We start from the raw sequence: 18,233 nt of genomic DNA, 5'->3' as shown, positions 1-18,233 counted from the left end.
TCATCAAATAACGATCAATCATCGAACGAACGCGTCCCTTTCTCGTTTCTTCCTGATCGTAACGTCAATTAACCGCGATGCATAGCGATCACGAATCAATTCCGCGGGCCGAAATGTCATTAATAATTCTCTACGGGCGAATCGAGCGATCACGATTTTGCACAATTGTTTTCCGGCGTAGCGCAACGAAATTATCGATCCGCGACATTCGAACCATCATTTCTGTGATCGTAATCATCGATTACGTATTTCTCTCTCTCTCTCTCTCTCTCTCTCTCTGCGTGTCGACACAAAGTAAGTACAAAGTATGATCGAGGAAAAAGGAATTTGTGCTCCCTCGAGGGGGGATATACTTTTCTCGATCACACCCAATCCCTCGTCTCCCTCTTTTTCCTACTCTCTTCGTTTCGCTTGGAGACGTCCAGAGACACGTTCACTTCTACGTCCTTCTATCGTGTTTCTCCACGACCTTTCGCCCGTTGTGCGCGCGCGCGCGAGCAATTTTTCCTCTCGTCTCCTTCAAAAGTTCACGCGATGTCTTTTGCGAAATAATAGTAGTTGAAAGGAGGAATGCTTTTTCGCGGATTCTACATTTTCACGCACGATCCGTTGCAAAACCGTTGGTTCGCTCCAAGAGAATACGAAAGAGTGAATAGTTATCGGCGCAATGATAATTCCCTTGACACATCGCGGCAACGGACGAGCGAGAAGATAATATACGACACGATTGTTTTATTACTTACCGCGCTATTCTTCGTGGAAAATTTTCTTTCCTTCTTCTTCTTCTTCTTCTTCTTCTTTTTTATTTTTTAGAGTTCTTTAGAGTCGATCGTGAATGAGCATCGTGGTGCTACTCACCTGGAACAAAAAGATAAATTGGGAATATTAAATGCGGTGCGTTCTTTTCCTTTGTTTCGACAGCTTTCTCTCTCACACGTAAAGATTAATTTAAAGATCGTAATAAGATCAATTATACATATAGAAATTCTTGCCTAGCTACCTTGTGCCAATTACTCCAACAATGATTAAATCCTTCTTCAACATCCTGTATAACAATCAACAAAATTATATAACACACAAGCCTGGATTCATCAAGCTCTATATTCTTCAACATAAGATTTTCAACAAAGAAAAAAAAAAATAATTCGTTTCCACCATCCTCGTATCGAGTTTCCACCGAGTAATTAAGTGTATCCCCTTTTATCCCCAAAAAAGTGGAATCCAATTACGTACACCGGCCACAGGCGGATCGAATCAACGAGTAAACAGGATTTGTTCCGATCCGTCGCATTGTTTCCACGAAATGGCGGCCGCCGAGTGACCGCGATAAATCCCGTGACGATCGTCTCGGCCAAGAACGGCCAATTTGGTGGAAATCGACGAGCTACGACGTGGATACGTACACTTGATCGAGCAAGATCGCGAGAGTTTCACTGGCGAATTCGGTTGAAGCAACGCGGTGAAACCTTGACATCGATAGATCGACGAAGAGGCTGGTAGCAAGACGAGTATCGTGTCCCCCGGTCGGCTCGTATTCCCGGCTAACGGGAACTTGTTTTAATTTTCGAGCTGCTTCGCGCAGCCGTGATTAAAGATGACGTTTTAATTATCCCTGGCGGCGATTTGCATATCGTCGCGAGTCATCCGCCGGTTGAAAGGTCGCGCGGAACGAGCGACCTAGCTCGATTTTTCGTTACTTCCACGTATCCAAGGGAATCTTTGAGCGAGACGGAGTTATTGCAACAGTTTTCCAATAATTTCAGATCGAGGGGAGGGGAAAAAGGGAAGGTATTTCGTTTTCAAAATTTTCCCCTCTCTGTCAAGTTCCTGATCGAATAACATCGTACATGTTTCTCGAGAAAATTTGATCGATCAGTCCTCGTTTCCTCTCACGCTCTTGACACGATTCGACACGATCGTTTTGCCAAGAAAGTTTGTCGAAAAGAGGCAGTTAATGGAATTCCTGTATGATACTCAGTCACGAAAAAGTATCTGGGATTCCGCGAAATTATTAAAACGGAAATTGAAGAACTTATTCATCGATCATTAAGTGCAGTACAAATAGGTTGGTAAAATTCATAATATACGAAGCAACACCTAATCTCCATTCTCACTCGTATTACACCGTGAAAAGTAAATTTCACAAAGATCGTATCACCGTGGATAACTCCACCGCTTCTCCACGCTCGCTGTAAAGCGTTTCGTTTCGATTCCATCGTAAATTTCCTGCACGCCTGTTACGCGAGAAGATTCTCCTCTCGTCCCTTATTGGGCGAGCTTGGTTGTCTCGTAAAGAGCGCGGCGAAAGATGCTTTATAAATCGCGCGAAAACCCATTAAACCCGGGAATTTCGCGATTCTGGAAGCCCTGGGATCGCGCTACGATCTTATCAGAATCTCGAGGGTCGCGAGCGGCACTTTCTCGGCCGATTCACCGATTCGATACGCAACACCTGGATTCACACAATCGCGCCGATAAATTTCCGTGCCAATTACGTATCTTCTACTCCATCATTTTCCCCCTCTCCTCGTCGATTTCCAATACTTTTTTTTCTATCATAAATGATTAATTAATTTTTTCTATCATAAATGATTATCGAATCGGTCAGAAATTATGCGCATCAGAGAATTAAGAAAATAAGAAATCGATTAAGAAAATAAGGATCGAGAATGATTAATTGGGCCTCGTGATGCGCCGATTGTTTCTTAATGAACGAGACATGGGAAAAAGTAATGGAGTCGACGTCTCGTATGCGATAACGTTAGATAGACGAGCGTTGTTGCGATGCATTAACCGCCTTTGGGGATTCGCTCTCTATCTCTCTTTCTCTCTCTCTCTCTCGTGAATCCGTTATAATCGAGGGTTGAACGGGCATCCACGATGATGAACAATTCCAATTGTAGTCCAATCTTTTTCAACTCGGACAGTTCGGAAATATCGAGGTTGCGGAATTTTCTCATCTTTAGAGATAACGGCTCTTACAAAATGAACATTCGTAAATTCTTTTTCCCTCGTTGGAAAAATTAATTTTAGTTTCTCGAATTCTTCTCTCAGATCAATTAACGTGTTTAGAGATGTTAATTCGCGAAAAGGAATTGATTATTGAGCAGCCTGGAAAGAAAATACTGGAAGGAAGAATTGGTGGTGAAACACAACGCGCCTGATCTTTAGGATAAGGGGAAAGAGTGAACGTGATCGACGATCGAAAGAGGAGTGGCGAGAGGAAACGCAAGGACGCGACTTTTCAACGTTCTTATACGTGTCTGTGGACTTGCAGATACACGTTTCCGGTTTTATCAAACACAATGTGAAGAAGATTTGTGAAAAGGGAGGAGGCGAAAGGTTTTTCAATCAATCTTGAATTTTCTCACGAAGATAAAACATAAAAATTTTGAAATTTTCAAGGATCCCTTTTAACAATTTACGACGGTAAAAGTTGTTTTATTTTGCAATATACTCGAGCAAGTATAAGTTAAAGATCATGCTTGCAAGAATGGGGGGAAAAAGGTGATTTCTCAGCTGCTAACGATCGAGTCGAGCAACTTTCCGCATGGTAATTAAACTGTGGAGCGAGTCGGTTGAAAACTAGTTGACATTTCGTAGGTGTATCTCAAATTTGTTGCGGTGTTCGTGCTTTATCCCGACGTGGCGTCGAGCTACTGCTTTTCCTCCGCGCGTAGAATATATCAGATTATAAATATATCGCGTTTCTCTCGAGAATCACACCAAATTAATCCACAGATAAAAAGAGATTAACAAATTTCGAAAAATTTTAAGGATACGTTCGACTGAATTTTGAATTGATACCGGAAGAAATATGGAAAAATTCTCTACACGTCGCGAGTAGAAACGATTAAAATGGCGCGCAGAAAAGGGGGGGAAAAAACTCAAGGATACTTGGTAAAAATGCGATCGAGATTTACATTAAAAGCGGTTCGTTCCTCGAACGAAAGAATCGGAAAAATGGTTGGACGAGGAACTCGCGCATAACGCGGCAATTACGCGAGTCCAGGCTGGCGCCAAGCGGCGCTCCAAGGACGTGCACGTGCGCTGGCCACGCGTTTTAAACCCGCGTGCATACCGGGGCAAGAAATCGACGGATCTAACGAACCGATCACTGTCGTTTCGCGCTTGCACTCGAAGGATCCGACGACAGTGGAGGCAGGTGTTCCAAGGTATATAATCGTGGAAAAGGGATCCGCAATCTTCGATTTCACGCTTGCCAACTAATACTTGCGAGGAAATTAAGTCCCCCTGCGTTGATTGGAAAATCATGTATCGCGTGTCTGGAATGGAAATAGAGTAGTGCAGGGAATGTAAAATTGCGTAATAATAAAATTTGATCATACCTTCCATGTGTGCATAACATATATTGATATATCGTGAAAACACGATGATCGAGAGAAATAATCGTTTGATCTCTTCCTGCAAGTGAATCGATAAGAATCGAAAGTCGTGGTACGCAGGCTGGCTTGACACGCCAGTGACGGAGCCACGGCACGATCTGGAATTATTGCGCGAACGGGGCCAACCTTCGCAACGAGTGCTTCCTTACGAAACGCTTGTCACCAACGCTCGACGCATTTCCACACAACCGTGGGAAAACGACACTCGCGGTCGCCCTTACAGTCGCCGATAATCCAACGACACTGCGAGGAATACCGATTCGATGGGCCGGATGGTAACGATCGCTATCGATCTCCAAGACGCGGAAGGAGAGCCTGTTCCCTTTACGATTACGTAAATTTCTTGAATATCGCGGCTATCGGGCCCAGAAAAGGATAAACCTCGGTTAAAGGAAACTGTTACACCTACTTGAACGGAGGAATCGTGAAGATGCGTTTGGCTTTTTAATGTATAAATCGAAATTGAGAAATATAATTTTCGATATGATAGAGAAGATTAAAGAGAAAGGTTACAAGTTATTATTAGTCTTAATATTCTATAACTTTCGACTATTTTTATAACACTAGCTTTTTGTCGTTAATGTTAAAAATATAGTTAAGAAAAAAGGCGAACACGTACAAGAAAGTGGCAATAATACAAGGAATAAAATGCGAATGGCCTGTCGATCTTTGTATTATTTAAGCAACACCCGGTGACAACATGATTCCTAAAAAAAAGACACACATTGTTTCTCTGCATTCCTATTAACGGAAGCTTAAAAAACGTACACGTTCTGCCAAGGTGGTACGCGAGGCCTACAAAAGCTGGTGCAAGTAAGTACGCGTGACATGGGAAGTAGCCTGGGGGCAATCACGTATCTCCGGGAACGAGCCGTTGCACTGGTACCCCCTTGTCGTTGTAAACAACGTGTTGCATAATTCTGTGCACGATGGAAGAACATAAAATGAAACCGAATGGGAAACTCTTTCTCTCTCTTTCCATCCCCCCCTTTTCCCTTTTTCTCGAAGAAATCTCGGTTGTTTTCTCCAATAAATAAACACTATAATCCAAATTCAAAACAAAGAAGCCGCATCCAGACGCAAATATACGTTATCCAACAAGGATGAAGTTATTCCTTTAAATCTTAACCCTTTGCACTCCAGGCCTGTTTCATAAAATTACCATAAGATAATTACTCGTAAGGTAAGATTACACCTCACAAGATTATAAAGAGCTCAGGAACCTATTTATGAAGCGATATTCTGAAAAAATCAAACATAAATAAATATTGCCGCAACAATCCCAGAGTTGGACAGCAAAGGGTTAATCCTCCTCCTCTTATTCTTCGAACAAGAATCGACGAAAAGCGGAGGAATAAAGAGGAGAAAGAAGAAGAAGAAGAAGAAAAAGGAGCAAAAAAGAATCCCCTCGTTAAAAATGCATCGAGGGGCACGTAAAATAAACTATTTTCTCCGAACGTTAACTTATCTCCCTAGATTCTCGAAAAGGTATGCGGAGGAATAAATTCGGCCGGCGGCGAAATTCGAGGACGACGTTCGTTCGGAGAGGCGGTTATCGCGAAAGGTAAGCGGTTACGGAATCCTCGCCAATAACTCAACAAAGTCCACGTTCCACGCGAGTAATTAGCATTCCGATCGTTGTCCATTTACGCTAATTAAATTCAATTGTTCGGCCGCATTGTGCCCGGCAAGCTTGTTACACGGACACGACACGCGCCTATATACAAGTCGCGAGTAATTGGCCGGGGGAAAAATAATTACTTCGCAATCGGATTGCGTCCTATCCCAATGGATATCGTCCAGCCTTTTACGGAACATCGATTCGTACGTCCTTCTAACGATGGAACGATCGAATTCAGATTGATCGATCTTTCTAACGAGTACTTTTTTGGAATTGAAATAAGACGAAACGATTGTCCAGAATCGGGGTAAAATTGGCCTTTTGCCTCTTACGAAGGAACGACTCAAGCAATGGATTGTGATTCGTGGTGGCTCTTCGAAACTGGCTCCATTAATTCAGAAATTCAGATATCTCGACAATTTTGCCATCTCTCGAATCCAGATATCCAGATCCCTGGCTACGATCGAGCCGTTATTTCATGCCGGCGACGAATCCGCGGGGATCGTGATCCGCGGTTCTTTCTCACGGCGTCGTGAAACGCCATCGACGAGATCAATTAACCGAGGGATTTTTATCGGCGGGACGAGAGGACGAGAATCTGTGGCCTCCGCGCGTTTCGAGGAAACGGGAGGAGAGAAACCCGTCCCGTGGAGTTGCATAGGAGTAGCGCGTGTAACCTGCATTTCGCGGCCTATTCTGGAATGTCACTCTGCCCGACGTCGTCCAAGGTCCAGTTCTTCCCCGGCCTTTCCTTAAACCAATCTTCTCGGAAAATCTGCACCGTTACGATAATACCGATCCCCTGTCCAAGAGCGCGGGTCCTTTGAAAATCTGTTCGAAAATCTAGAGGATTCTTACCTCTTGAAAGGAATATTAGTATCGATATAGGTTTCGAAGGAATTATGTCAAAGTGGAGATCTGAAATCTTAACACGTTCGCCGTTTTCCCTATCTTCTCTGAACAATCTCGTTTTTAAATCGTTCTTCGAATCGTTAATCTTCTCGAAGCTTCGAAAATATCCTTCCCTCGATCCTCGGAATATACGTATATTTCGTTCGAGAAGCAATATTTCGAAGAACTATCCTTTCCACAAACGTAATAAAGATGTAATAAAAGATGAATTATGAAAGTGATAAACGAAATATTTCCTTCTTTCCAATTCACGCGGATGTGAATGAATACACTTTTATAACGAAAGTAATTTCGTTTACAATGGTATGCGGCAAATTATATAACACGATGGTAATTGAAAATTAATTAAAAATTCTTTTTTCTTGATCAACGATTAACGCAGCAGTTATTTCTCGAACGGTCCTCGCCTTCCGCGACGTTATTCCGGCCGATTTCACCGCGCGCGTCGATCGCAATTTCTTCTTAGATTAGGTTTCTTAGCGAGGCATCGATACCAACCGCCTCGATATCGATCACGAGAAACGTTAATCCACGTCTTGGCAACATCCGAGAGGTTTATCGAATATTAAGTTCTGACACGAAACAAGTATCGTGTTCGCTTAGAAGGGATTTAAGGCTGCTCCGAAAAACGTATCGTTTTACGAATCGATGAAAATACGTCCTTGCGACGTGTGGGGAAGGAGAAAGCTCGGGATTTTTCCCCTTCCAAAAATGTTATGCGAATAGTTTGGAAATAATATGAAAATCTTTAAAAAAAAAAACCTTTCTCATTTTCTTCAAAAAAATCTACAGATATTCAAAGTATAGCATGCGTTGTATCAATCGTTATTTAAACGTTCGTGGCAGTGGACAATTTTTAATGGCACGAGATTTACGTGATCTTTCTGTGTCGACAAATAAATCTCGTCTCGCTACGACTTCAACGTTCCATCAACGTTTTATTATCCTATGGTCCGCCGGCTATTAAAAGATCTCCATATAAATCATCCAATTCGAGCAGCATAAAAGATCCTCCCCTCCCCCAACAGGAAGCAATTTTTGCGATGGTCAAGTCCGGATCATCGTCCGGCCAATTTATTCGGCTTGCGTTTCGATCGAGCGGGATCGCCGACTTCGCTTCCCGAATATATTCTTTGGTCATTGTCCTCCCTACCTGCCCACTCTGCTCGAATATCTTCTCTCCTCCTCCTTCTTATACACTTTCGCAAGATCCGTTTTTATCCTTCCTCCCGAAAATACCGAGACTTCGACTGTATAATCAGTTGCGACCACTCACGGAACCCTATTGTTTGCTTGTGCGTTGCGAATCCTCGACACAGGATTTCGTGACGCGGAGGAACAATATTCCGGAATTTTGTTTTCTAGAATTTCCATTGAAAGAGAAATTTTAAGGAAGAAAAGAAAAAAAAGAAAGGAAGGAAGGAAGAAAGAAAGAAAGAACTCGTTTTCGACTCAATATGGATCAATAAAAATTCTCGAGGCTCGAGAATCGTGGAAAGACAGAAATAGCGGATATTCTATTCGCGACTCGAAGAGACAGAGAAGAGATAGAGTTTAGGTAGCCGCTGTCTCGTAACTCGAAGTGACTGCAAAACGTTGATGGGATACAATAACGACTGTTTCGCTCATCGTTCAGAACGATTATAGTTCGTAGCTGGCTGTTTCGTCTATTAGCCCGGAACGCTCGTTTCAAAGGAGGCTGGTTTCAGAGGAGGAAATTCCATCGAATTTATCGCCCTGTTTCCACGGGATCTTCTTACTTAACTCGATCGTGGCCAACATCAACGCGGACGATAATCCTCCCCCGCGTGAATTAAGCTCTCGTGCTTTCACAATTCACGAAAAACGATGTTTTCGCGTCCGACCCGAGGGATCGAGGCCGTTTCCAAATGCTTTTGCATCGAAACAGAGGCAGAGAGTTCTGGCGAAAACACAACACAACGCCCCTAATTTCAAGTGGACCGCCGCTAATCGCAACTTTGCCCAACTTTGCGGTTCGAAGGGGTCTTAACACTCGACTTCGAAACTTCTCGTTGCCAGAAAATCCCCGAATCCCCATCCTTTCCTCCCCTACACACCCGCTTCTATTTTCGCCTCGGCCACTTATTAGTTTCGTGCCACCGAAATATCGTTCGGATGAGCCAAGGTAGGCGACTATTAGTCCGAGGAAAAGTGAGGCGGAGGCCAGAAAGGCCGGGCCGTCAGTCGTTGTATAGCGTGTGTGGAGGTATTCGCGGAGGCACGTGGGAACGTAGAAATGCAAAGAGAGCACGCAGCCACGCGGCGTTTCGGCCTGGTCTGAACCGGTGGCCCGGGTACCATAATAGAAAACCGCGATAATTGTAGGCACACAGCCACGAATCGGCGGAATGCCGCCTCCTTGCCCAGCCTTTATTAACCGCCTAAACGAGAAAACGCTTTCCACTTCGCTCTCCAACGGACAACAAATTTTTCTTCGCCATCTTCGCGTCATCTTCCTTCGCAACACTCGTCAATCAATTTCTTTTTGTTCCCTGGCTGAAGGGAGAAAATGACGTACAATTAACGAGTGTGCTGCTGATTAATTTTAAACGATAATTGGGATTAATTGGAATGCGTTCGAAATCGTTTAAAGTATTTCGAGAAAAAATATGCAAATAGTCCTAGTTATTTTCTTTTCGTTATTGTTCAGCATGCAATTCGAAGAGGTTTACATTGTTTCTTTTTCTTTTTTCCACGTATATTAAATTTAACGTTTCGGCAGACGCGACAAGTTGTCGTATTTTAGATTTGGGTTCGAAGGAAGTGGATCGCGTTTCAGCGGAACAAGAATGTCTCGAGTGCGTTCCACGAGGCGTTTCCTCGTAACAAAGTGCTCCTTTCTTTCTGTCGTCGACGTCTCACGGTTGCTGACTTCTCACAAGGGACGTCGGCGACAAAGGAGAGGCTTGAAGCACGGAACAAGCACGGAAATTGAAGAGTCCAGAGACAATAACGGTGAACGGTCTTTTCGGTAAGAATTATCTTCGGGTTAATTACGTGTCTGGTTCTGCGATCGAACCGGAGTTTCGTTCTATTGTTTCTCACTCCTCGAGATGTGAATTTTTAACGAAGATTCCAACGCGATCGAAAACGACCGAACTGAGTGACTTTACTTTTATTAAAATTAAATTAACTCTATTTGCATCATCGCGAAGACGAACAATCCTGAGAGAAATTGTTGAACGTTTAATTATCTTGGATTTATACAAATGTGATGGATTATATGTTACATTTATACATTTATCACGAATTTTTATGCATATCGTGAGATTAAAGTAACGGATGATTACGATGATGCAGATTGTTTCACGATTATTATATACGTGTGGTTACGTAGCAACTATTTAATCGTAAGTGTGTCATCCATATACGTGTGAAAATAACGATTCCATAAATATTTGATATATACCGGGTGGCAATAAAATCTAACCCTTGTCTGAATTATAATTTATATATATATATATATATATATATATATATGTATATAATCATCGAACAAAATATACCCAACGCAGTGAAGTTAAAGCTACTTGTAATATTATAATATTCTTTTATATATATATATATATATATATGTATTTTTTTCTCTTAATTATTTGAAATAATAGGAATATTTTGTTCCACTGTTAAACTGGGTCAAATTTAACGATACGACGCGAGGACGGTCGTGAAAGTGACGATTATTTTGGGGGAGCATGTGCTCCGTTCTAAACTATTTTTAAATGCAAGAAGAAAACGCGGTGCATAGTTGAAATGTCATTACGCATTCCTGTACTAATAAGGCTGCATATCATTTATAATTCTTCCTAGTTCATTAATCACCTAACTCCGACGTAAGCCGTATTAACGAAAAATTCAAAAATTCTTTTTTCTTTTTTTTTTTCTATTTCCATACACTATACTTCACGTGACATTCCGAAATATTCTTTATAATCAAATATAAACTCGTCCTTAATCGCCATTCCAAATTGGACATTAAATCTAAAATAAGTAGCAAAATAACGTTCTAATCAATCTTTTTTTCTCACTTCACATCTTCAACTAAAGAAACTACATTCGAATCACGGACCTTTCTTTAAAAATATCTAATGCTTCGATTCGCAACAATAAAACGTATACAAAGAGCATCGAAAATTACTATATACCCGGTCAACGAGTGGACGAGAAACACCGGCGGCCACCGTGAGAATTCCAATGTGAATTCCCCGTCGAATTTCACGGCCACCGTTTCCCCGTAACTGTTTCCACGAGAAGAGAGAGAGGGAGGAGGAGATCCAGAGAAGAAGAGGAGAAGAAACCGCGTAGAGATCCTCGTAGAGAGCGAGCCGAGAGTTTCGAAAGGAAAATAGAGAACCTCGAGTAGGTAACATCATACGCACCTCGGGATATCCGTGTACGGGAAACACTACACCCGAGGTCGAGTGTGCACGTCGTGCACCTGCACGTATCTCGCGCGCGTGTGTCCCAACGTGGACAGGGAGGGGGAGGAAACAAACCGGCGTCGCCGGATTCAAGGGTTTAAATCTGGTATCTGGTGAAAGCTCGGGACAAAAGCCTCGATCTCAATGGAAATCGAGGAACCGTATCCGTTCGGAGTCGGATTCGATACAATTGTTCGTGGCAAGTCTCTTCTTCCCTTCCGGTTATCGACGATGAAAGACGAGATGGAAATGGAAGAACGGAGATCGAAAGTATCGAAAGTTGGAGACCGTTTCGAAATGATAATAAATTTATTTGTATTTTCGCGGTTATTATCCCCTCCCTACCGGAAGGAAAAACATCGTAGGTAATTGGATAATTTCGATGCTGCGAGGAATTGTAAGGTTTCCGGCAAAGTCGTTATCTCGAAGCCGACGTGGGAAGAAGGATATGCCTTAAAGCTTGACTTTGGGGGGATGGAGCAGGAATTTGCGGTATATTGCGGAACGGTTCGAGAGAATTTGTCGATTCTCGGATTCGCGATACGTACCGGGTGATCGATAAAATATACGCGTGTTTTTACAATTTCAAAGAAATATAAAAAGGAAAGGATAACGCGTGCATAGTCGTTCCCAGATGTTAACATTCCATCCTGAAACGGCGTTCGATAAATGCATAAATTACTACGCTTCAAGAGACGCACGAAAAACATACAATTTGAAAACGGTGTTTCTTCTTCGTTTGAAAATTAATTTAAACTCCAGAAGATATATGAAAGTAATTAGTCACTCGCGTCAAGGATCATTCGGTGCCTTTAACCTCGGTGTGTGAGTGGTTACTGCACCTCCCACGGGTAAACCGTTCGCGTGTATTCGAACCAACTCTTCGACCCAATTTTCGCGTGAACGAGGACTCGACTTAATTAATGAGGAGCTTTACACGAGCTAACATTAGCTAACAGCTACGCGCGGCCTCCACTCCGATTTCCATTCGTTAGGATAATTAGCTAGCTGGGAGTTTAGGATGATACGCCACTCTTTTATTGTCTTCCTCGTGCACAATTGAGACTTTAACAGGCTACCTGCTTTCTCACCAATCGTTCTCTAGGGTGGTTGTTTGTCGATCAAGTTTTACGATACGCAACTATTTATCATCTATCACTGTATGTAGTGCAGTGTGTCGCGGTAGAAACCTTTTTCCACCTTGGATTAAATAATCCAATTAAGGGAGAGGGACTTCTTCGTATCCCTGTTTAATTCAATTCTGTTCCGCTCGATTTGTTCGATCGCCAATTGCGAGTCGATTGTGATGGCAACAATCTCAATCCTTGGCGTACGTGTGACAGAGTAACGGAATTTTCTCGATATCGTTCTCTGGTATTGGAGATTAATCGATGAATTTATAATTCTCATCTTCTCTTTATTTTTTTAATTATCCTTTAAAGCGTATCATCATTGAATTTTATCTCGAAGAGAATTGTAATAATTTCGGTAATAAAAATCGATCATTTGCAGGTTTCCCTCGAAGGACACGAGTTGACCAATTAAAAACGAAACTTGGTGAAAAACAATTTTTAAATTACCAATTCAAACGAGACGTTTAATCTGCACATAGATATTTCGTAATTTCCGCTGTATTTGCACGAATCCATAAAAGATCCCTTAAAATCTCAAGCGTTGATTGAATATTTAATTTAATTTTGCGCATTGTCTATCGATTTGGGTTGGAAGGGGGAGGAGTGAAATTCGGGTCAAACGAAGTTTCTCCGATCAAACGTATCCGAGGCTATTAACTCTTCTCACAGGCTTACCAGAGAGCAATTAAAGCGGCCGCTCTATCGGTCGAGTGATCTGACGTTAAACGTTGCTCACGCGGATGTGGAAACTCGAATGGAGTTTAAACTCAAAGCTTTACGGTATCCGCGAAATCCGTGACATCCCCTCGCTAATTACTCGCCCGATTTACACGGTTGTTGGCTTACCTGAAACATAAAGATAAGTCGAGCGGTTAGCAATGATTGCTCTTCTCGCGCACACCAGCCATTTCCAACCAAGAAACGTTCCGAGAAATAATAATAAAAGCTTATTCACACTCCACTTTCCACCATCCACAAAGTTTAACGATGAATTCACAAAGTAAACTTAAGACCGTGCCTTGGAAAGATTAGATCGAGTATCTCCTCGACGGAACAGTTCACTTAACATCGGTTTATAATAAATACTTCGAAATCGTAATCGTTTCAGCTCCCTCGAAAAGGATATAAGAAAAAGGATATAACATAAAACAATTTCAAGAATAAAGCGATCACGGATTTATCGAGGCTCGAGACGAGATCGAAATGAAGAACAGAGCCGCGTAAATTTTCTAATCTCCCTAATCGAGACACGATTTTTCCCGGTTCGTGGAAGAGAAACGTTTTAATCCATTGGCTCGATCTCGAATACGTGATGCCTCTTTGCGAACGAACTCTGTCCGCCGCGTAATATCTTCCGAGGAAAAGCACGCGTTAGTGTTCGAGGCGTGGCCCGAACGCGCAATAACGTAACCACTTTGGCGAAGCCGCGCGCACACGAAGCGTTATACAACTGGAATCCCGAGTTGCGTCAGTTTTATCCATCGTCACGTTGCATTTGCGTATCCCCTCGACGCGATAATGATCGCATGTTACAGGTGTCGATTGCGAAAATTTCGCCTGGTTTCATTAGCGTAACCAGTTGTCCACTCGAATGGGTTATTCGCCGTTTTAAACACCGATCGCGTTTTATATTTCGTTTTCTTATCCACGTCGATTTCGACGTCGTCAACATTTATCAAAGCTTATCGTGGAAATTTCGCGTGAATCGATGACGGATTTCTAATGGAATGGATGATGGAGATGATGGTGGAATAGTTATTCGAACAATAATACGGTTCGATTGCGTTCGTTAATACGAGGTGAGGAGAGAAAGAAAGATTGGTAATTCGAATATATGAATTATTTATCGTCGATGCTAATGGAGATCGGTGTACGTTTTACGAGAATTTAAAATTAATCAAAGTCGATAAGATATTGAAGAGCTAGGCGAGGTATAAGATAAAACGAAGTCGTCTGAATCATGAGATAAATTGGCGTAGTTTTTAAAAAAAAATCGGAGAAAACAAATATAGATACTCGCGACTAAGTGATTAATTAGGTAATTACTTAAGAACGAGAAAAATCTTGTTTGAATACACTTTGATCTTCTACTTTGAATCTTTTGCTTATCTGTAGAAGTAATGATTGAGCAGCAGTTGTATAAATGTTGAGTCTATTCTTGTGTGTATAAAGAACGTAAAATGAAACGAGATAGAGAAGATATTTCATTTTTTTCGAATAATAGAACGGTAATAAATAAAAGAAAATCAAATGAGGACAGTTTGAGGAATTTCGCGTGATTCGATTTTCTAAATAAAATCGTATTGGTACAAATTCGAGTGGTAATCAAACACTCGATTAGACAAATAATTACATCGTTTATTCTACGATAATAGAATATAATTAACACGATGAACACTTCGTTATATCAACCATCTCCTATTTCTACCAATTTATAATTTCATTTTCCATAAAACGACCGAAAAATACTTTCACCTCAATAGAACGCGCATAGAAATATCCCGTATTACAATCGAAATCTCCTCTCGAAACAAAAAAAAAAAACAAGATAATTATACGACGACAAATAAAACGAAACATTGTTTTAATTACCGTAAATATATCTCCACACTTTTATTATCGACACGGGTTTCAAAACCTTGGAATTTCTCCTTTCGCTCCTTTCCTTTCCAAAAAAATAAAAAGAAAACTTAAAAGGGTCATAACATATTTCGCCTTCAAGTCGCCTCGCGTCCTTCGAAAGGTCGGCCATATTTGGGACCGGTCCGGTCCCGGCCGAAAAAAATCCCATGACGCGTCCATTCCTTCTCTTTTTTTTCCTCCCCCGGCCCTAGGTGAATCGTGAAACGGCGTTCGCGTGAATCACCTCGAGAAGAGGAGAGGAGAGAAGAGGAGAGGAGAGAGAGAAAGAGAAACGGAATTTGCATAACGTCGTTATTTGTCGCGCGGCGTCTGGCCACTTCGAGCCGAGAAAATTCCAACGAGCGCGACAAGTGGCGTAGGACACACAATCGTCCTTGCCCGCGCCCCACGCAATCGAACCGTAATGCGCACGTTGGTGGCGCATTCCGGACCGTGTGCATCCGCGGCTGTGCAGATAGGAACGAACCGCCGCTGCATTCCTTGCAGCGGAGGGATGGAGTCGAGCGAACAAGCGATGCCTCCCTTCCTATATTTCCCTGATATAAGTTGCAACTTATCGCGCGATGACTCAATCTCGACTCGTTTCACGGATATTTGGAAGAGAGATTCTCCATATATTTAGAAATTAATATCAACAGTAAATGGCGATTAGTCGTCGATTGCTCGCTTCTTTTGCGATCGATGAATATAAAGATGAAAAAAAAAAATTAAAAGCGTTTAAAAGTAGTTCATTCAAAATTAATAAAATTCGTTATAAATATATAGAGAAACGTAGATATCTCGAAATGATTGAAATCACTCGGATGACTGAAATCGATTCTCGCGATAAACAAAAAGCATCGCGTTACGCATACCTAAACGCAAGCGCCAAGGCCGTGCATGCAGCAACGCCCAATCGTATTCGTATCCCATGGCAAATGGAAACACGAGGAAATACACGTTCCATTATCTTTCCTCCCTCCCCTCCCATTATATTTTACGCCCACAGCGCGAGATTACAAGCTTCTCTTAATCCTCTTACTCTCGGTTGCACTTTTATTCCGTTCTGAAAAAGGAGAGAAAGGAATCCGCTCGTTTTTCTATCCAGACGACGACGAAAACCAGAAAGGAACCTTCACGAATTCATGCGATTTATGCAAGGTGCAAGGCACGCCACCTGTAACACTTTTTTATAAATGTAAATAAATGTCCACCAAGACGAATGAAAAGCCGGTATTGATTGGACCTCGGCCAAGGGGGAAAGGGAAGCTCGATCTGTTGGTTTTCTTTGGAAAAACAGAGTCGAGGTCTGCCCGATCGGACAGCAACACGGTTAATTAGAATAATTTCTTGAAACGGTGGCACGAGAAAGGCGCGAGCCGAGCGAACAGGTGGGCGGTGGATACTGCAACCAAGCGAAAGGACAATTTTTAATCGATGGCCGTTCTAAAAAAAAAAAGAGAGGATTCAGTGATAGCAACATTCGTCGAGATTCTATTCTTCTTTATTTACACGTGCACGGATGGATTTTAATAAATGGATAAATAAACGAATGGATGCTAAAATAAAAATCTATTTTCTCTTGGATTAAATTCGTTTTTCAGAGAGAAATATACGGAAGAGGTTACTGGCACGAATAGCACGGAAAACGGCACGCTGACAAAGCTCGTCTGTCGAACGGCAATTACCGAGGAATTGGCACCTCACTCGGTCTATTTTAAAGATTTCTACGAAACGTTCGTTTCGATCGAATTGTGTCAACAACTCCTCCCCGCGTGGGGGAGGTCGAATACCTATCGCCCCTTTCGCCCTTAATTTCTTTATTTTCCCGGATCGGAAGATGAGCCAATTTCTTTCAGAATTGCGAATACTTATAATTACTGTAAGATTCGTCCTCGTGGAAAGTTTCTCGATCTCTGCCGTCGAGTCTACGACGATGATCGAAGATGAGAGTGAGAGAGAGGGAAGATAATCCGTCTGTCGGAAGAAAGTAGTCGGGCTGGCACTAAACTTTTGTCGGGTTACTTTAAGGGGACGTTAAGGGAGAGGAAAAGGTATTTGGCAGCGAGCACAATCGATCGCATATTCTATCGGTCGTTCTCCCTGTAAATATAGATCAGAGATGCCAGGTACATCGCGTCAGAGCCCTCTCTTTGGCGATACTCCATACGATCGTGCTCATCGTGACGACGACCTTTACGATTCAGCCGCGGGGAAGATAATTATATTGTGCTTCGTTTCGGGAAGTCGAACTCTTGCGAAACCGAAGACTCTTTCAAGACGAACCGTACACGGAAAACCTCGAGTTAATTTCGAGAAGAGAAACGTTGGTGAGTGGTGGTGGAGCGAGTGATGTTACAACGTTGGAAAAAAAAGGTTTTAATTTCATTCGACATTGTGAGTTTCGAAAAATAGAATACAAATAAATCCGCGACGAAGCTAATTTTTCTTTCCTTTACGCGAAAAATTCTAAATTTCAACCGGTGCTCGTTCGATTATTACGAATTCAGCATCAACTTAATTAGCTCCAAACTGTTTCTTCTAATTAATTCTCGCTATGTATAAATTCATTCGAAAATTGTTTCTTTTAATGAGGATAATAAATCGTTGGTAATTACTTGGTTCGGTCGAGTAATTGATAGAATATATATATATATACACACTTCCTGCAATTCCCGTTAGAACGTTAAAATTCGCTTTTGGAGTTACGAGGGAACGTTTTGTAGGGAATTAGTCTCGATAGCGGGTCCCCTGTAATCCCGTGTCTCTTTAATTACCACGCCACGTATTATTTCCCAAGTTGAGTAATACCGAAATAATCGTGAATCAGGGTGGCAGTTTGTTATCTTTGCGGAGACACGGCGCCAAATTGTAGTACCGGTTAGAAATCTTGAAGACGTTCCAATTCGCTGGGTAGAACTCGCTCGTTGCTTCATTTGGTATCCTAAATGCTTATTATTAATTATATCGTCCACGAAGCGACCATTTCGTTTACGACTCGTGCACGATAAATTTTATCGAGCCGATTATCCTCAATCACGAATCTTTTTAGAAATCTCCTGTTTAGAGTAAAAACTTTCTTCGTAATCCAAATGAT

General features: G+C 42.0%; 1 protein-coding gene across 9 annotated transcripts in view; it reads right to left on the bottom strand.

The window, feature by feature from the left end:
• The window catches only part of LOC122716782 (trichohyalin), a 115,522-nt gene that overhangs the window by 77,423 nt on the left and 19,866 nt on the right, over window positions 1–18,233 (bottom strand). For 2 of the 9 annotated variants that reach the window (XM_043940173.1, XM_043940183.1), the window contains exons 2-3: window positions 13,190–13,360; window positions 744–858 (exon numbers count right to left, since the gene is read on the bottom strand). The exons of 6 other annotated variants lie outside the window; for them this stretch is intronic. The gene's annotated coding sequence lies outside the window, so the exon portion shown is untranslated. Of the gene's footprint in view, window positions 1–743; window positions 859–13,189; window positions 13,361–13,469; window positions 13,915–18,233 lie in introns of those variants that run through there. One more of the 9 variants, XM_043940199.1, reaches the window with a different exon arrangement.

The sequence above is a fragment of the Apis laboriosa genome, unplaced genomic scaffold, assembly GCF_014066325.1.
Source record: "Apis laboriosa isolate Shangri-la unplaced genomic scaffold, ASM1406632v1 scaffold119_cov161, whole genome shotgun sequence".
NCBI lineage: Eukaryota > Metazoa > Arthropoda > Insecta > Hymenoptera > Apidae > Apis > Apis laboriosa.
Note: the sequence above shows the minus strand (reverse complement) of the source record. Positions and strands in the feature narration are given on the sequence as shown.